The sequence below is a fragment of the Mus caroli genome, unplaced genomic scaffold (genome assembly GCF_978045245.1).
Source record: "Mus caroli unplaced genomic scaffold, Mus_caroli_1 scaffold_18, whole genome shotgun sequence".
In the NCBI taxonomy this organism is placed as follows: Eukaryota; Metazoa; Chordata; class Mammalia; order Rodentia; family Muridae; genus Mus; species Mus caroli.
The window spans coordinates 54946829-54959622 of NW_028227273.1; positions in this window are offsets into that span (position 1 = coordinate 54946829).

The window sequence follows — 12794 nt, forward strand, 5'->3', positions numbered from 1 at the left end:
ACTTATAAATACACAACTGAGACCACAGTAAAGTACTTTAGTCTATTTATCAATCCTGTTAGTAGAAAGATTAATCTGGTGAAACTGACATTACCCTATATGTTAATTCTTCCCTTGTGATACTGTTAAAGAATTTGCTACAGATTCTTGTGGATGACTTCTATTAAAATATGGTTTATTCTCTCTGCTCCATGTAGTCCTTCTATCAACTAGAATATTTAATTAGCTTCAGCCAAGGCTTCTTTCACAGTGATGTTGTTTCTCATAATTCTGCTGCTACCATCCATGCTCACTGAAAGCAGGGTAAGTTTAAAATGGATAATTATATCAGATCTGCCTAACATATTTGTGAAATTGCACACAACTTGACAGTGGTGAAATATAAATTGCCTGAAATGTGATAGCATTATCCTGGGATCATGGAGCATCAACTAGGTCTATAGTGATAAGAGAGTTAGTTTTCATTCTACACCACTGGCAGGTATAACAACCACCAGTGACAAGTAGCAATGACACATTTGAAAATAGATGCATTACAAACAACAGGGTAGTTTCCAGACCTCAAATGGAATTGCAAGGGGGTACTGATACATGTCATTTACAAAGCATAGAGAGATGAGTTTAGATATTAATCATGTTCTTGATTAGAATGCACAGACAATAAAATGTGAGGCAGGGGCAGAAATATATCACACTGGACAAAATTTCTTGTTTTAAATAAACTTGATTGTGAGGAGTAATGGGCAAAATTATACTTTAATCTCTATACCACATGAAGGTTGTCATCATCTCAAAAGATATATAACTCCCACTTCAGATGGTAGCATACTGATGATTTTAATATTACTGACATAATATTCATTCAATATTAACTTTGTTAAGATGTCATATTTTATGTATTCTAAGTGTTTTTTTAAATATCTGTCTCCTGATAAATATTCTACCAAGAGTAATTTTAAAAATAATTATATCTTTGAAAGAAATGTAATCTACTGAAATGACAATGAAAGAACATTAACTACTATTACATTTTTCTATAAAATAAACTTATCTTTGAGTTTTGAAATGAATTTGGTTAATATTGGGATTTGAGTAATAAAAGTGAAAGGATGAAAATATTGGGTTAGATAATATTTTCATTATTATAGATGACTAAATGTGCATTCTTTTTCTAAGGAATTGGTAATTGTTTTGGATCAATTTTTTAGGCACTCACTAGTTCTACCTGTTCTTGGGAATATAAAATAGTAAATAATTTAGGCAGAAAGTATCTAATGGCCCATACCGTATAGTAAGGTCTATTAGGAGAAGATTCTGAAATTCTAAAGAAATCAATATTTGTTAGTGGTCCAGTGACTAACTCAGATAAAAATTTTAGCAAAAATATACAACAATACCGTGTCCTTTACACATACTTAAAATATTGCTTCTACTCATCTGCCACCATACTGTTGTAAAATTCAACTTCAGATCTTGGTATGACAATTCCAAAGCCTTGTTCTACCCATGTACTTCATCCCCACATGTACATTTCTAAAAGTTTATATTTAACTTTGAACTAATGCTAATAGATTATCAGGTACATTATTATCAACCTGAATAAACTGAGAAATAATCACTTTACTAGATCAAGTTACACTTTCCAAAAGATGAAAACAAAAGTTAATGTCTGAAAGCTTGTTTTGGAGAAACTCTGGTAAATTTGCTCTAAATATGTAAGATTGTCATGTTAGAATATTGAGTAAGAAACCTTTTTTGAACTGAGATAAATGTTTTCTTTGGGTGACAGTAGGCCACTATGCTCTGGAAAGTGCTATGGTATGTCAAGAACTCACTGTCACTTCCCATCTTATAGCATTATGTGTAATTTTTATGATTCTTAAAGAAGTACTTCCTATAAAAAATAATCTCTACCTCAGGTTCTAACAGTGACCCAGAAAGAACTGATCATATGTGCTGGTAACAAGAATACCTTCGACTTAATTGACTGCCAAGTAGAACACATAATTTTGAAAACTTCAATCAGATATTACCAGGCTCCTATCAACATTTGATAACCTACTATATAATAAAAAATACTGTTGGACATGAGTGTTTTCTTGTATGAGCTGATAATATATTCTTCCTAAAAATAATGTATTCAGTAAGGTCATTGACATGACTAAATCAAAGGACTAGTGTTAGGCAGGAAATACAAAGCTTTACTCTCTTATTAAACAACACTTTTTGACAAATACATGAGATCAGTTACCAAACAGTTAATGACATGCCCTGAAACATCAAATCCTCCAGGTCCAGGAGAGTCCTCACCCACTGTGGCCAGACAAAGCAGACCAAGTTGAGAAAGTAATCCAAAGGCAGCAAACAGTGTCAGAAATAGTCCATGCTCTTATTTTTAGGTGACCCATATAAAGAAAAATGTATACATCTGCTCTATCTCTGTAGAGGGCCTATGTACATCCAATCATGCTCTTAGGTTAGTGATTTAGTCTCTTTGATTCCCCCTTAGGCCAAGGTTAGTTGACTATTTATGTCTTCTTGTGGTGTCATTGACACCTTTAGCTTCCTGAATCATTCCTCTAAGTCTTCCACAATACTCCAAGAGCTCCACATAATATTTGGCTTTGAATCTCTGCATCTGTTTCTATCAGATGCTGAATGCAGCCCCTCAGAAGACAGTTGTGCTAGTGTCCTGACTGCAAACATAGCAGAGTATGATTAATTGTGCAATCAATTGCATCTTTTTATGGGATGCGTTGCAAGTTGGGCCAGTCATTGGTTGGCTATTATGTAAACCTCTACTCTATTTTATACTGTAAACAGGACAAATTTTGGGTCAAAAGTTTTGTGGTTGGATTGGTGTCCCCTTCCTTCCTCTGGATGCCCTACTTGGCTACTAGAAATGAACACTTCAGGCTCCATATACCTTGTTTCTATGAGTTTCAGTTAGAGTCACCCTCCTCTATTACTAGGACCCTCCACAAACCAAGGTCTTCAGCTCTTTTAAGAGATGAACCCTCACCAATATCCATTTTCTCTTTCAGGCCTCCCCTATCTGCGGTCTCCTCATACCTGATGTCCACCTATGTTTCCCTCATCACATCCTCCCCTATTCATTTCCTTTCCTTCATCCACCCCATGTATATGTTATTTTCACATCCAAGCGAAATTCAAGTATTCCTATTTAGGTCCTATTTGATACTTAGCTATTTTAGGTCTGTAGGATGTAATATGATTATTCTGTATTTTATGGGAAATATCTACTTAAAGGGGTTCACATATTATGCAAATATTTCAGGCGCTGAGTTACCTCACTCAGGATAATAGTTTAAAGTATGATTCATTTGCTTGTAAATTTCAAATGTCCTTATTTTTGATAGGAGTGTAGTAGTCAAGTTGTAAATATACAACTTGTTCTTTATCCATTTTCCATTAAGAGACATCTATGTTGTTTCCAACTTATGATTGTTACAAATAAAACCACTATGAACATAATTGAGGAAGTGTAAACATGGTATGGTGGAGCATCTTTTAGGTATTTGTTCAGAAGTGGTATAGCTGGGTCCTAAGGTAGAACTACTTCCAATTTTATGAAGAACAACCAAATTGATTTTCAAAGTGCTTGTACAGGTATGCACTTATCCAGCAAGGAAGAGTGTTCCCTTGTTCATATTATCATTAGAATATGCTGCCACCTAAGTTTTTCTTCTTAGCTATGCTGATAGGTGTAAGATGAAATATCAGAGTTATTTTCATTTGTATTTCCCTGATGAATAAGTACTTTGAACATTTCTTTTAGTGCTTTCTGGCCATTTGAGAGTCCTCTATAGGTAATTCTGTAGTTAATGTTTTGATTGTTTTGTTTGATTTCTTGGTGTCTAATATCTTAAGTTCTTTATATATTTTGATAAATCTAATGACAGATGTAGAAATTCTGAGGGTCTTTTCCCATTCTGTACATTCCTGTTTTGTCCTTTAGTGTGTCCTTTGCTTTATAGACTCCACTCAGGATCATGAGGTCACATTTATTAATTATTAATATTAGAGTTTGAGATGGTGCTCTGTTAAGGAAATACTTTTGTGAGCCAAGGGGTTCAAGTCAGTTCCCCAATTTCAATTCTGTTAGATTTATCATACACAATCTTATGTTGACATGTTTGATCTATTGGACTTGAGTTTTGTGCAGGGTGGTAAATATGAGACTATTTGCATTCCTCTACAAATATCAAGGTAGACAACCGTTATTTGTTGATTGTGTTTACTGTCAGGGATATTTTAGATTTAATTTTTAACTGGTAAATTGATGTTTTCAAACATATTTTTATGCCTGAGATTGCATTTCATGTCTTGAATTCTGTGGGGATATAGGTTTCTGTATTTCCTGTTCTATTCTATAATTTATCAATGTCCAGATTTCTCTAAGTTGGCATTTCCTTTATTACTCAATTTTTCCATTTTCAGTTCTCCAACTGCTATATTAATTTCAAACACCTAGCTGATTGTATTTTTCTATATTATATTAAGAGATTTATCAATTTCCTCTTTAAAGATCCTGATTATTTTATAAAGATTGCACTTAAGGTAATTGTCCCATACTTCTGTTCTTATAGATACCTAGCCCTTGTTTTAGGAGGGCATCATTGGTGTGGTGGTTGATATTGACCTAGATTTTATTAATTCCCTTCTTTTACTGGCCTATAGCCATCTTGTTATCCATGAGCTTGGCTAGATGTTGCTGAAAGAGTTCAGGATTACTAGAGGAGGTACACAAAGCTGTGGATGTGATAGTGCAGTTCAGAGAACAGCATATTGCTTATCTTTACTGGTTGTGTCCCAAATGCACCCCTAATGATTTTGTCTTCATTATTATACTTTTTATAAATTTTAATAAGTATAATGATATCTATTTCTATTTACTCACGTCTATTTCCTTATTCATATGAGCTATTTATTAAGTATTTAGTAGCCAAATAAACTAAAATGATAACATATTTTAAGGAGTATTTAAGAAAATTAACTTACTAGTGAGGAGAATATATTTATGGTTCGTATTTTTAAAAAAGGAAGATTTGAGTTATGTAATTACATTTTTTCTAAGTAATCTTATTACATTTGGTTTAACATAAATTAGTCATTTGAGGCATTTATAAATTCTTATATTGTAGGTTTCCTTTTTTAAAAATTGGAAGATTTTCCCCTGAAACAAGAAGGAAATTCAGAACACTCAGGAAGTTAATGAAACCTACAAGGGTCATGGATTCAGAATGATACAAGTTTCACTTGTTGTATAAATGAAGCTTATTTGCAGGAGCTGCCTGTAATTAGCACATAAAGAAACACTGAAAAAAGAGCTTCTCCGATGATGTTTGGGAGTTGTAAACCATTATTTTTTCTTTAAAGTAAGATTTGAGTTGTGCAGTGCAGTATTTTTTATTTTTCTTTCTTAAACATTTTATCTTTTAATCCTTTTAAAATTTTTAGTTATTCACTTTACATTTCCTTCTCTTCCCTTCTTTCCATCACACTTTCAATATACTTCCCTCATATTCCCCATCCTACTCTCCTTGGAGCAGGTTGATGCATCGTTGAATATCCTCCCACCCTAACCCACCAAGTCTCTGTGAGGCTTGGTGCTTCCTCTCTCACTGTGGCAAAGTAGGACCATGGAAAGTATCCTTGTTCCTGATTGAGTTCAAGACCCTGATGATCCTAAAGGGAAGGTAGGTCTTTCGCTTGGTCCTAGGTACCAGGCTCCTGGCCTGGGTTAACAGCCTTCCATAGTTTGGGGCCATCAGTCATATAAGGGCAATACCTGAAATTCCTAGACAGGTAGAAGAAATGACCTGTGATCATGTAGACTCAAGACAGAGCTCCATTTTAATGAGTTACCTAAAGGCCTGGAGGACTTAGTCAATAAACACTTCATCCCAGACACTCCTCCGAGCAAAAGTTATTTTATCTCAGGCCTGCCCTGAAAAATGCGGTGCAGTTTTACTCATCCACTTTCCTCCATGACAATAAGTGCCTTAAAACTATGGACTACCTCTTTTCATTGGGATCTACAGTGGGGGCCATGGAGGCTTTCACCTATAGAGCTGCCTTCTAGTCTCCCATAGAAGGCCTTTCTGCACTCCCATCCACAGCTCAAACCCACTGTTTCTCACAAGCCAAAGACTCTTCCCATTGGATACAGCTGGAGCTTCCCTTCACCTTTTCTGCTGCCCCAGGCTAGATCCAAGACATGGGCTCTCACTCAGTTCTTAGCTCTTCAGTGGCATCTAGCAATGCTTGGGTGTCCAGGAGCCTGAAAACCAGAAAGCCCTAGCATCCTGGCAAGCCTAGGGTCCCCCCAACCAGTTCTGGCTGTCCTCAGAACCTCAGAATGCACTTTCCTATGCCCAGAGCAGTGTCCTGAAACTTCCCCACAGCCAGATACCTGCCTGGCAATGGTATGGAATAAGCACAGTCAACCTCCCTGTTTCCTGCCTCCCCAAGTGGCTGAGCCTAGTGTCAGAGAGAAAGCAGGGGCACATTAACCCTACAAAGCCCAGAAAAGGCAGCCCAGCTAAAAGGACATATTCCATTTACAGGCCACAGCTTTTGGGAAAACCGCAAGCTCCAGATGTTCGGGACCCAATTAAGAAAAAGCTGTATATCTGCTACATATGTTCTGGTGATTGGGGGCTAGGTTCCACCTGTGTATGTAATTCAGTTTGTACCTCAGGCTGTGAGATTACTAAGAATTCAGGTTAGTTGATTATTTAATCTTCCTGTGAAGTCTTATCCCCTTAGAGGCTTAAAAGTTTCCTCCTATTCTTCCAAAAAGGTCCCCATGCTCCATCCATTGTTAGGCTGTAAGATTATGCATCTGTCTGAGTCAGCTGCTGGGTGAAGACTCTCAGAAGACGACATGCTCCTGTCTGGAAATCAAAACAGAGTGCCATTAACAGTGTCAAAGATTGGCGCTAGTTTCAAGTTAGGCAAGTTTTTGTTTGGCCATGTCCTCAGTATATTATCCATCCCCAGTCCCTGCAATCTTGATAGATAGGGTAATTCTGAGTAAAAAGTTCTTGGATAGGTTGGTGTCCTTGTACCTCAACTGGATTTCCTGCCTGCCTATAGGAGACAGGTTCCTCAGGCTCTGAATTTCCAATGCTCAGTGTCACATCTAAGATTACCCCCTTTGTATCTTGCATGTCGCTCTATTCCAGGTTTGTTGCTTTCTGGAGATTCTTCCTAACCCTAATACATTGCAGATTTCTATTCCTTCTTTTGGCCTTCTCAGTAGGTTACTCTTGCCCCTACCCACACCCAACCCCACACCTCCCACTCCTTTTTCAATCACATCTCTCACTACTTCTTTCCCTACACCTTCCTTCCAAAACCATTCCATTCCCCATTTCAAGTGAGAATGTAGCAAACTTCCTCTTGCCCTTCTTCCTGTCCAGCCTCCATTGTGTGTGGAGTATGTAACTGTCATCTTGTATTTTGTGGTTGATATACACTTACAAGAGAATACATACCTTCCATATCCTTTTAAGCCTGGATTACTACACTTAGGATAGTATTCTCAAGTTCATCAAATTGCCTGCAAAATTCATGATAACTTTTCTTTCAATATCTGAATAGTATTCCACTGCATAAATCTACCACATTTACTTTATGCATGCATCAACTGAAGGACATCTAGTTTTTTCTACTTTCTGGCTATTAGGAATAAAGTACAATTGACACAGATTAGCAAATAACTTTGTGAGATGCTGAAGCATCCTTTTGGATATATGCCCAGAAGTGGTGTATCTCTCAGTGTCAATAGACTTATTTCCCCAATTAAAAGAAATGATGCAAGCTAACAGAATCTATATGAAAACAGGATGCAAAATTCTTCAAAGTATAAGAAAAGTACCTCAGCAATGGATATGGACATTGCCTCAAAATAAAGGGCTAGAAAAATTTTTTCCAAGCAAAGAAACATTGCTAAAGCTTAAATCATACATTAAACCCCACATATTAAGAGTAGGAGACTTCACCGGGTGTGGTGGTGCACGCCTTTAATCCCAGCACTCGGGAGGCAGAGGCAGGCGGATGTCTGAGTTCGAGGCCAGCCTGGTCTACAAAGTGAGTGCCAGGACAGCCAGGGCTACACAGAGAAACCTTGTCTCAAAAAACCAAGAAAAAAAAAAAAAGAGTAGGAGACTTCAACATCCCACTCTCCCCTATCAACAGATCATCCAGACAAAAAATAAACAGAGAATTAATGAAATTAACCAACATTATGAATAAAATGGGCCTAACAGACACCTGTAGAATATTTCACCCAAACACAAATCAATATACCCTCTTTTCATCCACTCACAAATTCTTCTGCAAAATTAGCCATATAGTTAGTCACAAAGCAAGCCTCAGCAGATACAAGAATATTGAAGTAAATGTATCTTATCAGTCCATTATGATTGAACTGGATGTCACAAACAGCAGAAACAAGAGAAATCCCACAGACTTATGGAAATTGAATAACTTTCTACTCAATGATTTCTGGGTCAGGAAAGAAGTAAAGAAGAAATAAAAGTACTTTCTAAAATTCAATTAAAATGAAGGCACACTCTAACCAAAATTATGGAACACAATGAAAGCAGTTCTAAAAGGTAAGTTTATAGCAATTATTGCCTCCATAATTAATTAGAAAAGTCTCATAGAAGCAATTTAAATACATACCTAAAAACTCTAGACAAAAAGGAAATGAAGCAAGTACACCAAAGAGTGGCAGAAGTCAGAAAATAATCAAAATCACAGCTGAAATCAATCAGATAGACACAAAGAAAACAATAAAAATCTCTGAAACCAAGATCTGACTCTGAAAAATTAACAAGATAGATGAACACTTTGCCAAAATAATCAGAGATAGACAGAATCCAAATAAACAAAATTAAAAAAAAAGTGAAAGGGAGATAGAGTAACAGACTCTGAAGAAATACCAAGAATCATTAAGTATGTTTAATAAGTCAGATTATAATGTTTGGTATAATATAAATTAGTCATTTGAACCAGAGTTTTATAAGTTCTATCATAAGATTGGAAGGTTTTCCTCTGGTGCAAGAAGAAAACTCAAGAAAAAGTTTATAAAATAGCCTTTATCGGTATGTTAGTTGTCTGTAAAGAGGAAATAAATGAATCTGGTCTTATTTAAAAAGATATTTCCTTTACTTACATTTCAAATGTTATCCCCTTTCTTCCTTTTATATACAAAAGCCACCTGCCCTATCCCCCTCCCCATACTCAACAACCTACCAACTACCCCTTCCCTTTCCTGACATTCCCCTACTCGGGGCATAGAGACTTTACAGGACCAAGGGCCTCTTCTCTAACTGATGTTCAAGAAGGTCATCTTCTGCTATGTATGCTGCTGGAGCCACAGGTCCCTCCATGTGTACTCTATGGTTGGTGGTTTAGCCCCTGGGAGCTCTGAGGTTACCATGATATGACTCTAACTAAGCAAGTGAAAGAGCTGTATGACATGAATTTCTCAAAGAATATATCAGAAGATGAAAAGGTTTCTCATGCTCAAGCTCACGATTAATACAGTAAAAATGGCCGTATTGCCAAAAGCAATCTATAGATTCAATGCAATTCTCATTAAAATTCCAACTCAGTTCTTCATAGAGTTAGAAAGAGCAATTTGAAAATGTATCTTGAATAACAATAAAACTCAGGATATCAAAACTATTCTTAACAATAAAATAACTTATGGGAGAATAATTATCCCTGACCTCAAACTGTAATACAGAGCAGTCTTGACAAAAACTGCATGGTATTGCTACAGAGACAGACACACTGTACAATGGAATAGAATTGAAGACCCAGAAATGAACCCACACACATATGGTCACTTGATCTTTGACAAAGTAGCTAAAACTATCCAGTGGAAAATGGATAGCATTTTCAACCAATGTTAACTGGTAGTTAGCATGTAGAAGAATGATAACTGATCCATTCTTATCTCTTTCTACAAAGCTCAAGTCCAAGGGGATCAAGGATGTCCACATAAAACCAGATACACTGAAACTAATAGAAACGAGAGGGGTAATAGCCTCAAGCAACTTGACACAGTGGAATATTTCCTGAAAAGGACACCAATAAATCTATTTAAAAATAAAAACAATCAGTGAAACAAAAATAGTGGAAAGAAGACCCATACATAAACATAGTAAAAGCAATTTGTGCAAACCAACGGCCAATATCAAATTAAATGGAGACATACTAGATGCAATCACACTGAAATAAGGTACAAGACAAGGATGCCTACTGTCCTCATATCTAGTCAATATAGCACTCGAAGTGTTAGTTAGAACAGTAAGAAAACAAAATGAGATCGAAGGGATACACCTTGGTAAAGAAGAAAGTGATATAAAGTATCACTATTTGCAGATGATATGATAATATATGTAAGTGGCCTCAAAATTCTACCAGAGAACTTTTCCAGCTGATGAACAACTTCAGTAAAGTGGCCAGATATAAAATTAAATAAATTAGTAGTCTTCCTTTATACAGAGGATAAACAGACTGAGAAGGAAATTAGGGAAACAATTCCCTTCACAATACCCACAAATAGTATAAAATATCTTGAGGTAACTATACCTAAACAAGTGAAAGACCTGTATGACAATAATTTAGAGTCTCTCATGAGAAACTGAAGATCTCAGAAAATGGAGAGATCTCCCATGCTCATGGATTGGCAGAATTAACATAGTAAAATAGGTCATCTTACCAAAGGCAATCTATAGATTAAATGCAATCCCCGTCAAAATTTCAACATAATTCTTCAAAAACATGGAAAAGCCAATTCTCAAATTCACCTGAAAAGGAAAAAAAAAAAGAAGAAAAAAGAAAAACAGAATAGGGAAAACAATTCTTAACAATAAAAGAACAGCTCAGGGAATCACCATCTCTGACCTCAAGCTACAGAGCAATAGTGACAGAAAGTGCATGGTATTAATACAAAGACAGACATTTTGATCAATGGAATAAAATTGAAGACCCAGAAATAAAACCACAAACTTACAGTCACTTGATCTTTCATAAAGATGCCAAAAATAAACAATGGAGAAAAAGAAAGCATCTTCAATACATGGTGCTGGTCTAACTGGATGTCTGTATGTAGAAGAATGAAAATAAAGCCATATTTGTCACCTTGTACAAAGCTCAAGTCCAACCAGATCAAGGACCTCAACATAAAACCAGATGCAGTGAATATAATAGAAGAGAAAAAGGGAAAGAGCCTGAACTTATAGGCACAGGGAGGGGGGGGGGATTTCCTAAACAGAACTCTAATGGCTAATGTTCTAAGATCAACAATTGACAAATGGGATCTCATGAAACTAGAAAGCTTCTGTAAGGCAAAGGACATACTCAATGAGACAAATCTGTAACCTACAGATTAGGAAAAACTTCACTAACTACACATCTGAAAGAGGGCTAATATCCAAAATATATAAAGAACTGAAGAAGTTAGCCACAAAAAATCCAAATAAAGCAATCAAAAAATGGTGTATAGAACTAAACCAAAAATCCACAACTGAGGAATCTTAAATGGTTGAGAAGCACCTGAAGAAATGTCCAAAACCCTTAGTGATCAGAGAAATGCAAATCAAAACAACTCTGAGATTCTACCTTACACCAATCAGAATGGCTAAGATCAAAACCTCAGTGACAACACATATTGGAGAGGATGTGAAGAAAGAAGACACTCCTCACTGCTGGTGGGATTGCAAACTGGTACAACTACTCTGGAAACCAATATGGGGGTTCCCCAAAAATTTGAAATAGATCTACCTGAAGACCCAGTTATACCACTCTTGGAAATATACCCAAAAGATGCCCCACCATGCCAACGGAGCACATGCTCCACCATGTTCATAATGGCCTCATTTGTGATAGCCAAAAGCTGGATACAACCTAGATGTCCAATGACAGAAGAATGGATACAGAAAATGTGGTTCATTTACACGATGGAATACTACTGAGCTATTAAGAATGAGGATATTCTGACTTTTGCAGGCAATTGATGGAACTAGAAAATATCACCTTGAGTGAGGTAACTCAGACCCCAAATGACATGCATGCTAGGTATTCACTAATAAGTGAATATTAGCCAAAAAAACAAAACAAAACAAAACAAAAATCAAAAAACAAAACAAAGAAAGTACAGAATACCCAAGACACAGAACTCAAAAAGTTCAACAAACTGAATTTCCCAAGGGAGGATTCCTCAGTCCCACTTAGGAGAAAGAACAAAGCAATCACAAGTAGGTAGGGAGAGGGGGCCTGGTAGGGAAAGTGGACATAGTGTGGGAGGGATCTAGTGGGGGGGAGAGGGGGACCTAATCTGGTATTGGATGAGGGAAAAGGACTGAAGCCCTGAGGACCAGCAGAAAGAATATAAACAGGCAACCTCAAGAAATAGGAGGTTGGCCCCCCAACCCCCAGAATGTAACAGAGACCTGGGAGGTAAAAGACTCCCAGGACTCATAGGGAGGGACCTTAGATGAAATGCCTGACAGTAGGAAGAGAGAACTTATAGAGCTCACCTCCAGCAGGAAGACAGGGCATCAAATGAGGGATGGAGTTGCCATTCCACAGTCACAGCTCTGAACCATAACTATTCCTGTCTGAAATAATTACAGGGGTGGAAATGGAGAAGAGCCTGAGGAAAAGAAGGTCCAGCAACAGGTCCAAAGTGGGATCCAGCTCAAGAGGAGTTCCCTAGGCCTGACACTATTACTGAGGTTTTGGAGTGC